This window comes from Mustelus asterias, chromosome 1 (assembly GCF_964213995.1).
Source record: "Mustelus asterias chromosome 1, sMusAst1.hap1.1, whole genome shotgun sequence".
NCBI lineage: Eukaryota > Metazoa > Chordata > Chondrichthyes > Carcharhiniformes > Triakidae > Mustelus > Mustelus asterias.
The window spans coordinates 20418124-20432296 of NC_135801.1; positions in this window are offsets into that span (position 1 = coordinate 20418124).

The window sequence follows — 14173 nt, forward strand, 5'->3', positions numbered from 1 at the left end:
GTCCAGCCAGCCAGTGGGTGTGGAGGCGATCCCATTGACAGCTCCGGAGGTCCAATCCCACCGTCAGGAAGCAGGAGGGAGCCGCCTCAAGGAGCTTCCCAACGCCCAATCACAAAGCAGCCAGGCTGGGGTGGGCTCCGAGTGAAGACGGATGTTTTGGTCGCTGAGGGTTTGCCACATTTTATAGTGAAACCTGCGCTGCTGTCTGTTTGTGTGTGTGCGAATCTAGCTTTTATCTCCAGGTGCCTTGTATATCGGCGGCTTGAAGAGTTGCCACTCGGGGTAGTTTTCTCGCATGAAAAGAAGTTAAATTCTGCTGAGCGGTGGAACACCTGTGACTCTATAACCCTGACTTAGCTCGCAGCCTCTATATACCTGACTGAGTTTCCCCTACGATTTAGAAAGGCAATGGCGAAGTGGGAAGGTCGCTGGACCAGTAAACCCAGAGGCCCATGCTTTGGGATGTGGGTTCAAATCCCACTAAGGCAACTGGTGGATTTTAAATTCAATGAATAAATCTGTTTAGGGTGGGCACAGTGGTTAGCACTACTGCCTCACAGCTCCAGGGACCTGGGTTCGATTCCGGGCTTGGGTGGAATCTGTGTGGAGATCTTTCTCCCCGTGTCTGCGTGGGTTACCTCCGGGTGCTCCGGTCTCCTCCCACAGTCCAACCATGTGCAGGTTTAGGTGCATTGGCCATGCTAAATTGCCCCTTAGTGTCCCATGGATACGAAGGTTAGAGGGATTAGTGGGGTAAATATGTGAGGTTACGGGGATAGGGCCTCAGTGGGATTGTTGTCGGTGCAAACTCGATGGGCCGAATGGCCTGCTTCTGCATTGTAGGGTTTCTATGATTTCAGCATGTAGCACTAGTCTGGATGTCAGTCATAGAATCCTACAGTGCAGATGGGCCGTTTGGCCCATCGAGTCTGCACCGATCACAATCCCACCCAGGCGCTATCCCCATAACCCCATGCATTTACCCTAGTTAGTTCCCCCTGACACTAAGGGACAATTTAGCATGGCCAATTTAACTAACCCGCACATCTTTGGACTAGAAGCATTTTCTCTGTAACAAATGCAGCAAATAAGAATCTGTCAATAGATTTTTTTGTTATTATTGCAGTTCTTCATGTTGAAGATTCCCTTCCCCTATGCTAATAGTGGAGAAACGGAAGTGTTTTGTAATGCATTAAAACTCAAAACATGTTTTGCACTTCATTCCTTATCGATTCTGGAAGCACATCTGAAATTCCTTCCCTTTCCAGAGCCTGCCTGCTCTTGGTGTTTACATGGCAAACAGTTGGCTTCACAATATTCCCATCTTTAGATGCCAAATATTGAGTGGGACAGGAGAGAAGGTTTGTCTGCGATTGACCATCAAATTGTAGAGATGCCAGCATCATTATGCTGTTTCTGTCACTCAATCCTAGTTCCCCACTCCACTCACCCTGAAGAAAATAACCTTATCCAGCTCAAAAAAATATTTCTACAATTCCTTTTTCTATATCACAGCCACTTCCATTAACATGGCAAGTAATTCCTTTGGGAAACACCTTTAAATCCCCCTCCTCAGTTCTTCTGGTAATCATGCTGAACCTCTGCTGTCTTGTTGGTTTACCAATGTTTGCGTGGTGAACAGTTTTCACCCATGTAAGAGATAGATTTTATCAACAGTCTTCATTCTCGCACTGACTCTCTGGAAAGGTTAAATTCTCAGGCCGGTTTCCCCCTGCACCCCGGCCTCAGCAAATGCAACTTGGGCCATTCTGCGGCTTCCAAATTACACAGCAGACTCCTGTCTGATCTTGTGAAGAATTTGTAAAGTGGGAGGAGGGAGTCAGTGTGCAGTCACAATTGGGGATGGAAGGGTACACAGGCAGCTGTTTCCCCTGCCTCTGACCAATAAAATAGCAGTTAAACGGCATTAAACACAAGCCCAGAGTCAGACCTACCACCCCATTGGAGGTGACTTGTGACCATGGCACTGCAACTACTGTGTAGTCTGATGTTGGGTGAGATATTGTTTCCCTGTGTGAGCTGACTCTTGACTGCATTGTCTTAAACCAACATGTGTTGATGGGTTCACTGTTCTCTAATCCAATGTTGCTACTCTACCCTATCTGAGAAGCTTACTGCACCAGGCTTTTGCAACTCCTGAAATCTTTGACATTTGGAGAAAGGTGCAGTTGCTCACACAATTCTGCCCATTACCTCAACAGCAGAGTTCACCTGCTGCACCTCCTCGCTCCAACTCTACCCTCTCACACCCACAACACCCACCTCAATTCATTCCCTTTCACAGGACACAGCACACTGAACACTCCCAGACCTAGCACCACAAAGTAGATCATCAATACTCCGCCAATCCCTTGGACCCCTGCTGTATATATGACCTGTGGCATTGCTTTACATCCTGTTACTTGCAATGCAATGCCTGTGCTGGCCAAACCCTTCCCTTCCATTGGAAAGATCAGGACCTTCCTGATTAACCACTCCTAATGGAATTCTGGCCTTAAAATCTTGTGGACTGGAATATAAGGATGCAAACGCTATGCTGCAGCTATACAGGCGGTACAGTGGCACAGTGGTTAACACTGCTGCCTCACAGTGCCAGGAAGCTGGGTTTGATTCCCAGCTTGGGTCACTGTCTGTGCAGAGTTTGCACATTCTTCCTGTGTCTGCGTGGATTTCCCCCGGATGTTTCGGTTTCCTCCCACACTCCAAAGAGGTGCGGGTTAGGTTGATTGGCCATACTAAATTACCCCTTAGTGTCAGGAGGTTAGTAAGGTAAATAAGTAGGGTTATGGGGATAGGGCCTGGGTGGGATTGTGGTCAGTGCAGGCATGATGGGCCAAATAGCCTTCTTCTGCACTGTAGGGATTCTATGAACCCAGGTTTGACTCCATTTGTAGTACTGTGAGCAGATCTAGGCACCACACCTCAGGAAGGATATATTGGCCTTGGAGGGAATGCAGAGTGGGTTTACAAGAATGATACTTGGACTTCAGGGGTTTAATTATGAGCAGAGATTATACAAATTAGATCTGTTTTCTCTAGAATTTAGAAGGTTATGGGGTGATCTGATCAAAGTCTTCAAGATACTAACAGGGAAAGGCAGGGTAGGTAAAGATAAACTATTTCCACTGGCTGGAGATTCTAGAACTAGAAGGCATAGTCTAAAAATTAGGATCAGACCATTCAGGAGAGATGTTAGGAAGCATTTCTACACACAACAGGTGGTAGAGGTTTGAAATTCTCTTCCACAAACAACAGTTGATGCTAGATCAGTTGCTATTTTTAAATCGGAAATAGTTAATTTTTTGTTAAGCAAAGGTATTAAGGGATATGGGCCAAAGGCGGATATATTAAGTTAGGCCACAGATCAGCCATGATCTCATTAAATGGTGGAACAAGTTTGATGGGCTGAATGGCCTACTCCTATTCCTATGTTCCTCTCATGACCATTAAATCCCATGAAGTTCAAGTCAAGGAAAGCCAAGATAAGCACACATGCCGACTCATATACCTTCTCTTCCTTTATCCCAGGAAAAGTCACACTCCATCCTGATTTGGAACTACATCACCATGCCTTCACTGTCGCTGGGTCAAAATCCTGGAACTCCCACTCTAACAGCATTGAGGGTGTTCCTCCAACCCATGGACTGCAGCAGTCAGGAAGGCGACTCACTACCACCTGGAATCCTACAGTGCAGATGGAGGCCATGCAGCCCATTTGGTCTGCACCAACTCCAACAGAGCATCTCACCCAGGCCCTAGGCTCATAACTGCACATATTTATATCCCACTAAGTCCCCTATTCTATACATCATGGGACACTAACAGACATTTTGCCATGGCCAATCAACCTAAGCTGCATATTTTTGGCCCTTCTCAAGGTATGGGCAACAATGCTGGCCTAGTCAGTGGCATCCACAGGTACATAAAAATAAATAAGGATGCCCCATTCTCAAAGTAGCCAGGAGGCCCAGAATGGAGCTGAGCCAATGAACATAGCCATTGTCCTCCCCTCCTCACAGGTTTGATATCCTTCAGGTTTGGCTCTCAACATCTCCTGCAGGTTGTGTGTCTCTTAAAAGGCAAAGCTAGAAAGGGTGAAGTGTAAGCTCATCAAGATACTTGGAGATGCCTCCAAGATGTCTCATGTGTCTCTCTATGAATTTCCTCTGTTCACATGAGCATTAATTATCTCCCTGTGTACATTTCTTGCTGCTGCATTGCAGGGCATCGTGTACAATCTGTACACACAAGACCAGCCTTGCTGCATGCAGTGAGGCCAGGCTGCATGTGTTAGAAGGCACATCTCACTCACCTTACCATAACACATAAAGCATGGGACCCAAGTTCTCTGGTGCTGTCCCAAGGTACTGACCACCTCAACAATCTTGCTGGAACTGGAAGGCTACCTGGGCCCTAGTGGGGGACAGGACATTCTGCGAGCCTCGACCCAATGCAGGAGGATCTCCATGTCATGTTTGGAGAATCAGAGAGCTGCCCTGAGTCATTTAGGAATATTGTAAGAGAAGGTACATGAGTCAGTACACATATATGTGATGTCTTAACATTTAAAAAAATTATTTGATGGGACGTAGGCATCGCTGGCAAAAACAGCATTTGTAGCCCCTTTCTAATTGCCATTTCAGAGAGCAGTTAAGATTCAACCACATTGCTGTAGGTCTGGAGTCACATGTAGGTCAGACCCCGTAAGGATGACAGATTTCCTTCCTTAAAAGTTATTAGTGAACCAGATGAGTTTTCATGGTCACAATCAATGAATCTCATCATTTTGCAGACTTATCAATGAAATTTCGACTCCAAAGATGTCCGGGTTAGGTGGATTGCCCATTATAAATTGCCCTTTAGTGTCAGGGGGACGAAGAAGGTAAATATGTGGGTTACAGAGGTAGGACCTGGATGGGACTATTGTCGGTGCAGGTCGATGGGCCAAATGGCCTCCTTCTGCACTGTAGCTTCTATGATTCAGCTGCCAGTGTGGGATTTGAACCTGCATCCCCAAAGCACAAGTCTGTGCCTCTGAATTACTCATCCAGTGGCATTACCACCGCCCCACCATCTTCTCCACAGTATGTAGTTTATGGGATGTAAAGGGGATGCCATTGCACTGTATGGGAGGAAAAGATGTGATTGGCAAATGTTTGGTGGCCTAATCATTGTGTGAGAGAGTGGCAAACCATATTCCAGGTTATCAATGTTGTAAGAGATTGAGGGATATGGAGGAGATTTTGTGCCACTGTGAGTAGGCCGGTGATCATTGGTTTGCTGCATCCTCTGAGGGTGGAATGCTTCGAGATGGTTGCTGTGGATGTGAGAGGATCTGAACTGGAGTGAGGGGTGCAGTGGGTGAAGTGTGTTGCTGTGGCAACTGGCAGAGCTCTGTGAGCTGCTGCATGATGTTTGTTCAACAGTAAGAGACTAACACGGGTAAGCACCATAACACTGGTGCAGCAGGGAATTTACAAGATAGGGTAGAGCGTCAACATTACCTTAAGACAATGAACATATGAATAACTAAAAGATTACAGTAACTGGGTGACCTCACAGGGCAACAATGTATCAGCCAGCAAATAAATACACACTACCTACTCTGCAAGGTACCCAGGTCGCCTCTAGCAGAGTGTCAAGGCTGTATCCAGGATGACCTGTGGGTGCTACACTGTTCTGTGCCCTTTTATGAGCAGAGTTTAAGAGGAACCCGCGTCCACTTTGGACATGTTACAATGTGAAAATGAGCGCAAACCCAATTGTGGCTCGCAATCTATACCCAGAACCCACGTCCTACTAAAATGGAAGAAAATGGTGGATGAGGTCATGAGTCCTGTTTACGAGTCATAAGATGACCCAACTCATATTCTGCGATCTGAAGACAGAAGTTTGGTCCAAGAAGTAATTTTACAAAGAAACCCCAAAACTAGCATTTAGCCTTGATGTCAATCTGGAAGCATCTGATATGAGTACTTCTGTGTAATAAATGCAGTAAATAAAAAATTCTCTATCAATAGATTTTTGTTATTCCTGCATGTATTTAATGTCGGGGATATTTCTTATCCCATTCTAACATTTGAGAAATGGAATTAATATTTTGAAATTGTCATGATAATGTGACGAGTGCAAATGTAACATTATTCTTCAATTTCATCGGCTGCTCAAAGCTATATTGAATTGTTTTAAAAGGACTTTTAAAGTAGCAAGCAAAAACACTGTCTTAAGGTGGCTGCCATAGCTCACCTGATATGCCTGATATTATAAGTTGTTCAGTTTCTGGAAATTTCTAATGTGGATTACCATAAGACCATAAGACATAGGAGCGGAAGTAAGGCCATTCGGCCCATCGAGTCCACTCCACCATTCAATCATGGTTGATTTCAACTCCATTTACCCGCTCTCTCCCCATAGCCCTTAATTCCTCGAGAAATCAAGAATTTATCAATTTCTGTCTTGAAGACGCTCAACGTCTCGGCCTCCACAGCCCTCTGTGGCAATGAATTCCACAGACCTACCACTCTCTGGCTGAAGAAATTTCTCCTCATCTCTGTTCTAAAGTGACTCCCTTTTATTCTAAGGCTGTGCCCCCGCGTCCTAGTCTCCCCTGCTAATGGAAACAACTTCCCTACGTCCATCCTATCTAAGCCGTTCATTATCTTGTAAGTCTCTATCAGATCTCCCCTCAACCTCCTAAACTCCAATGAATATAATCCCACGATCCTCAGACGTTCATCGTATGTCAGGCCTACCATTCCTGGGATCATCCGTGTGATTAATTAATTACAATTAAGACTTGTCAAGGCAACCTTGTGTGGAATTTCTCACCTGCTGATGTCAAGAATTATTTCAAATATGTACTAAAACTTGTAACTGGCTTGTACCATTTATATTTAAATAAAGCTACATATCAGGCAGAGACAGGTAATCTAGCAGGACAATGGATGTGTAGAAGGCATTGACATGTTTTTCTTAGCTCACCACAATGAAGGATGGTCCATTCAGAAGTGATGGCTAGGACATTAAAGAAACTTATCAACTAGCCCATAATGCAATGGCCAAGGTCTGTCCAGCCATGAGCTATCAATTACCTATTGTGGAATACTCATCATTATAGGGAGAGAGGTCATGTGACCAGAATAACCATTTTAAAGAGTTATTATTACAACACCCAAGCTGCTAAAAAGAAAACAGTCTTGTCTAAAAGAAATACGGCAATGTAGCAGTAACACTATTTCTTTCTCCACTGTTTGCAAATTCATAGCCCAATCTTTGCCAGACTGTAGAATCCGTCAGAGGGATAAAGAATTTCTATGGAAAGGAACTGTAGGTACAATATCATCGACATTTGGGAAAGACGGATTACACTTTTCTGTCTCCATAAACTACAGTCTGCATCAGCCTCAAATGCAGTGGAATTCCAAGACCACAATGAAAAAGATCTGCCTCAGCCACACACACCAGTGAAGGACTCATGAACAGTGAACTCTCTTTTTTTAACTTTTTATCGCTATGATCTCACTGTATAACTTGTAATTTTGCGTGTGTGAGTGTGTGTGTTGCAAAGGTTGGGGTGTGGGTTTATCTTTTTAAATATCCTTATATCTTTACCTGGGTGCAGTGATAGAGTGGGAGGGGATGGCAGGGTTTGTGGAGAACAAAAATGGCAGAAACTAAAGGGTCTGCAACAACAAATTTATCCTGGCTGAAGTGATTGATTCCATAAGGAATGGGATGGGACTGTTGGGAGAGATGGTAATGGCAAGGGTTGAGTTGGGATGGCATGAGAAGGGGAGGGGATGGTATGGGAGGAATGGCATGGGAGGAGCAGATAAGATGGCGAAATTGGTTACGTGTGGAAAAATGGCAGGAACAATCATTTGATGTAACCTTTTATTCAAAAGCTATTCTTTGTGCAAAAAATTCAGTAGACTTCAATGAAAGTGTTTTAGAAAAGCAGCCAAGTGAATTAAAAGAATAAGAACAGAAAATACTGCATAAATTCAGCAGGGCTGGTAACATCTGGAGAGAGAAACAGTTAACATTTTGAGTCCAATTCTTCAGAATTTGGATTCGAAATTTAACACTATTTCTCTCTCCATAGATGCTGCCAGACCAGCTGAGTTTTTCCAGAATTTTCTGCTTTTATTTCAGATTCCAGCATCTGCAATATTTAAATGTTATTTTCCAATTAAAAGAATACACCGGTGTTGAATCTCTATGAAGGTGATAACAATCCATACCTCCAGAGTTTCTACACTGTCTAATTCCAATCAGCCTGCAACCACAAAAACTTTGACTCAAGGAAGAATCAGCCATAATGTTGCTACAAAACTTGAATCCGAAACAAGGGCTTTGTCATGGAACAAAATTGATAGTTAGGGAGTTGTTTTCTTCAATCTTAGGTGCTGAAATTACAATAGGCAGATTTCAAAGAAATTGGGTGTTTATTCCTTGAACCCATCAGATGTGGAAATGCCTTTTCAACTCAGGAAAGACGGTTCCCAATTAAATTGTCATTTGCTACGACAATAAACAAGTCACAAGGCCAGATTCTCAACAAAATCTGCAGTTATATTCTCAGGCCTGCTTTTATGCATGGATAGCTTTATGTAGCTTTGTTCCAGGATGAGAATTTTTGATTCTGTTAAAGTCTCTGGTGAAAAGAACAACTAGAAATCTTTTATTTAAAGAAGAACTGTTGCAGGAAAGATACTAAATTGACCGCAAATATTTTGTGGGTCCCAGTTAATATTCAGTATATTAAAATCAGGATCTCGTGGGGATGATTTTTGACTGCATTTCTTTAATTCCAGTGAACAATAGTGAAATGAATCAAAATTTGGCTACATCTCACAAATCACCGCAACACCACTAAATAAAATCACATTCTACACAATTTCACAGATCTTATCTTTTCCGTTAATGTGAACCGCCTATCCCTCCTCCTTCCAAGTTCTAAATACATAAAGATTAACAAGAAAGTGTTTGTTATTCGAAGTTGACATTCTATTTTCTTTCTCTGATGTTTGTGTTTAAATTTTATGCTTTTTTTAAAAGGACAGTTTAGTTAAAAAGGAAGAATGGATGAAAACAAGACACTGTCATCACATTGGGCAGTGTTTTGAAGATGAAAAAGGTAACACTTTGAAAGGGGTAGGAAAGAAAAATGCAAACAACCAGTCCCTAAATCAGGCCTACAGGATAGGCCTTATCTGTAATAAGAACAGATTGTGCTGGAAATACTCAGCACGTCAGGCAGCATCCGTGGAGAGAGAAACAGAGCGAACATTTCAGGTCAATGACCTGTCCTCAGAACTCTGTGGTCTTATCTATACACGGATGCAGGGACTTGTTTGCTGACATTGGTTAAGGAGAGCTGTCTTACCAGCTGCCTTACCAGCTGTCTTCTCACATTACGACATTATTCTGACTGCTCTAACCCCTTTCATCTTGCAAGTGTGAACCTCTTGGTTCACACCCACCATGGACTAGGGGACACAGGTTTAAGGTGCGAGGGGCAAGGTTTAAAGGAGATGTACGAAGCAGACTTTTTACACAGAGAGTAGTAGGTGCCTGGAACTCGTTGCTGGGGGAGGTAGTGGAAGCGGATACGGTAGTGACTTTTAAGGGGCGTCTTGACAAATAAATGAATAGGATGGGAGTGGAGGGATATGGTCCCCGGAAGGGTAGGGGGTTTTAGTTAAGTTGGGCAGCATGGTTGGTGCAGGCTTGGAGGGCTGAAGGGCCTGTTCCTGTGCTGTAATTTTCTTTGTTCTTTGTTTTTTGTATGTTGTAGCTCTGTGCTAGCCTTAGGAAAAACAGTGTTTCCTCACAGTGCTGCAGACAAAATGAAATTCTAGATGTCCATTATATACATTTCTTCTTGGTTTCTATCTCCCTGAGAATTTTAATCCACTCCCCCAATGGAAAAGTATTTGCCTCTTTACACCAAAGGATCATTCTTCTTGGATTTGACTGAACCTCCAAGCCCAGGATATTTTCTGGAATCATCGCAGTGTGTTTCTTACTCAGTAAATTTCAGCTTCCAATTAAACCAAGTGTGACTAAGTATTGCCATCCAATATATCAAGACACCAGCTCGATCATTTGTTGAATATTTTAAGTTAAATTGCTTCTGTGTATTTCAAACAGAACCCACAACAGGCATTTATTTGTTCTGTACAAGGTTTACATAACGCTTGGATAAAAAATTCCATATGGGTGGCACGGTAGCACAGTGGTTAGCACTGCTGCTTCACAGCTCCAGGGACCTGGGTTCGATTCCCGGCTCGGGTCACTGTGTGGAGTTTGCACATTCTCCTCGTGTCTGCGTGGGTTTCCTCCGGGTGCTCCGGTTTCCTCCCACAGTCCAAAGGTGTGCGGGTTAGGTTGATTGGCCATGCTAAAATTGCCCCTTAGTGTCCTGAGATGTGTAGGTTAGAGGGATTAGCAGGTAAAATATGTAGGGATATGGGGGTAGGGCCTGGGTGGGATTGTGGTCGGTGCAGACTCGATGGGCCGAATGGCCTCTTTCTGCACTGGAGGGTTTCTATGTTCTATGTAACATAATTGTTGCTGCTGTGGCATGTAAACTTTGAATTTCTTTTATAATTTGTGATGCTTGAAGGATATCTGAGTGTAACTCAATAGTCTTGTCTGCCTTTGTTTATTTATATATGCAGCAAGTCAGATCAATAGCAGAAAGAAATAATCACATACTGCAGGATTCGGGCTACTGAATTTTCAGTGACAGCCAAGGAGACAAGGCCAATTGTCAATTTGAAGCAATATCCCCATTGCTTTGCATATGTGTCTCAAACTGTGGGTGCTGATGGATACAACTGTTCTGATTTACAATGCATACGTCAAATGAGACAACAGCCCTAAGAATAGCCATGATCTCAGGCCCACACATTTTGAACAAAGCCCAACAGGTAAGAAACATGAAGAAAGTAGAACAGAGTGGCCTGAGCTCTACTGGTTGGATTGTCCACAAACTGCAGTTTGAAAACTCTAACATAAAGTGAGGAAGTCTTGTGTCGCATTCCTGCCTCCAAGCTAGGAGTTCCCGCTAAACGACTTGATGGCTAAGGAAGGTGCCTTTATAACACAGCCAAACAGGTTGAGTGTCAACTTCTAAATCCTTCCAACGTTTGCCAATGACAGTTGATAATGGTGGGAGAGATTCCTGGTCAGTCATGTGAAAGAAAGAAATTGAAGACTCTACCATAGCTCAAGGCTACAGCACGCACGTAAAAATATATGTTGCCATAACAACTCAGATTCTTTGGGGCAGCCAGTTGGCTGGATGGCTGGTATGGATCAGATTGGAGCTGACAGCATGGTGTTCGATCCCCGTTCTGGTGGGGATCACCTTCTTGCTCTAGGGTAGAGGCCGTAGCATTATGGACCAGACCTGCCTTCCAGCAGGGAATTCAAGAAGAAGAATCCAAAATAATTTCCTTGAATTTAAAATAACCATGGGGGGATATTTTCAATACAAAAAAAACATAGTGGGGTGATTTTCCCCAAGTTCTTTAGATAACAGCTTCCATGGTGGTTCAGATAGGGTTGTAAGCTGAAAGGCCAGCTCAGCCCTCACTTTAGTGCCAGATACCAACATGCAAACCCAGTTGAGGTTTGTGCTAGGAATGGCTTCCCAGAGGATCAATAGGGGGAAGATTGTCACTGAAACTGTCTCCTGGCAGTCATTTAAGGAGGTGGCATGCCATTTTGGTGGCTAGCACTTGAGGTTACACCCTCTCCTAATAGCAACCAACTGATTGGAAATAAACAAGTCACTGCAAAGGATTTCAAGAACCACTTGAATATATATTACCATTTCAATTATTTGCTTTGAAAAGGATTTTTGGTAAAAATCAGAAGACTTTCAGAACCATATCGCCAAGACTTCACACACACGATCAACATTAATTCTGGAAATTTTCTGAGGGCCTTATCTGTAAAGAACAAGCGCTGTGTTCCTTGACATTATCAAACACATTTTGGGACCACCTGGAGAAGGGGAGTATTTGATCATCTGCATCTTGCTAGGGGTCCCCCTTGGTCTGTCGGAAGAAGCCACAAGGCTAGACATGCCAATTGTTGCAGGAGAGGGGGGCAGGAGGTGCTTCCCCTGCTGTGGGTTCAGGACACCCCTCCTCCATTTGGATCTTGGAGGCTGCATTTGATAAGCCATGCACACTCTTACCCAAACACTGATGTAATGATTTGAACGAGGCCCATGACATGAATATAAAATCCGAGATTAAGACAGTAATAGCTTGTCCAATCAGGGAGACCTCCATGTGTACATAACGTGGAATGTCAGCGTTATTGGCACTCTAGGGTTGTATGAGATCTGTACTAGGAAGCATCTGTACGAGGTACGAGGAAGCACCTGTCTGAGTATTGCTTACTATGTAAATAAATCTAAATTTGGTGAAAGTGCACTGGAGAAGTTATTTCAACTGAGCCACCCTGAAAGTTGCCGCTGTCTGTCAGCCAGAACACTCCACCTTCAGTGGAAATGTGTGTGTGTGTGCATGGAGCTCACATCAAACACAGCATTAAAATTGTATTTAATCAGCACCTGAATGTGTCTACTTTAGCACCTCCAGCCAAGTTCCATGTCATGGCAATCAGGAATTTGGGTCAAAACTGCATAATAAAACCAGACTTTCAAATAGGCACAGTGCCTATTGAGCATCCATTTTCCCCTTTCCATCAAAATAATCCCAAAATAATTCCTTGGGATCACATCTGTTTGTTTAAGACAGACATTTCTCCAGTGGCTGCAGGAAGAGTACGATAGCAATGGTCTGATGTTACCTTTACAAGGGTTTTACACAGTGTAACATAGAAGCACTAACGCATCACACTTCTTCATTCAAATTTCTTGATTAAAAATGTGAAAATTTTCAAAATTGATGAAAGTTACTATTTAAAGTCACATTCAATCCTATTAATCATAATCACAGATTTTATAAATTTGCACACATGCTTTTTTCATGAGTTTAGATTACTGACATCACACAGGTCAGAGTGTTGGACATATCATGAACGTAATCTCAGGCTTTAGACATAGTCATGGGAAGTATAAAGCAGCCTGTATTCTTTTGGTCTGGTGGATTCCCTTTATAATCAGGGACAATTCGTAGTATTTCAAAAAGCCACCTGTAAACTCAAACCTTTGTGTTACACATGTTGCAAAGTTTGTTATATACATTTTGGTAACAGGTTTGAAAGGAAGTCTAACAAATCATTTCCAAATATATATAGATCTTCATGATTTGTGTGATTCTGAATATAGATAGCCTGTTGCTTTCTGAATGAGGCTGCCAGTTACAAATTGTTAAGTAGCCTTGGTAACAGGTCCATAGTTATAAAGGGTCTGATCACATGCAGTTTTGTGACTGTTACCAAGGCTCAAATAGAAATAAATACTGCCATCCTCACTCAAAAATGGCAGGTTGACAGATTTATAACTGAATCAGTAATAAATGCTATACGTATTTGAGATTAGTGCGCGAAGGCGTAAGCAGCTCTTCAAAATGCAAGTTTTAGTAGCGGATTTCAGGAACAACTAAAATGACAAAACACATTGGCCAATTTCCCCCTCGTCACACGACAATTGTCACATAACTGATAATGAAATAATCACAGTCCCAAACCATAAGATTCCCATTTGTTCTCTAATCATTAACCCCATTCCCCACCCCTTCAACTTCATGCACTGTCATTACGTTCTCCTTGGTGATAAAATAGTTTTACAATTTACATTTGATGAACCATACCTCTCACAGCAAGATTGCTGTCAAGGATCATTACATCTTGCATCATATCATCATGATTGATCTTTTATGTTTGGAATAACTATGTGGACATGCCTCTATACATGTTTTGCTCCACATGGCCTATATTCAAGAATCAATATAATATTTGGGCAAGAAATTGGGATCGATTGCACCTTACGATGGCATGCTTTGAGTGCCTTTGCAGCTCTGAAATGTCATCTGAGACACCCATACACACATTTGAGGCTAGTCGCACTGGAAGCCATATTGATGAGGCCATTAGAGCAGTGAATGGTTGACAGGACATAAGAAATAGAGGCAGGGGTAGGCCCTATGGCCCCCTCAAGCCTGCA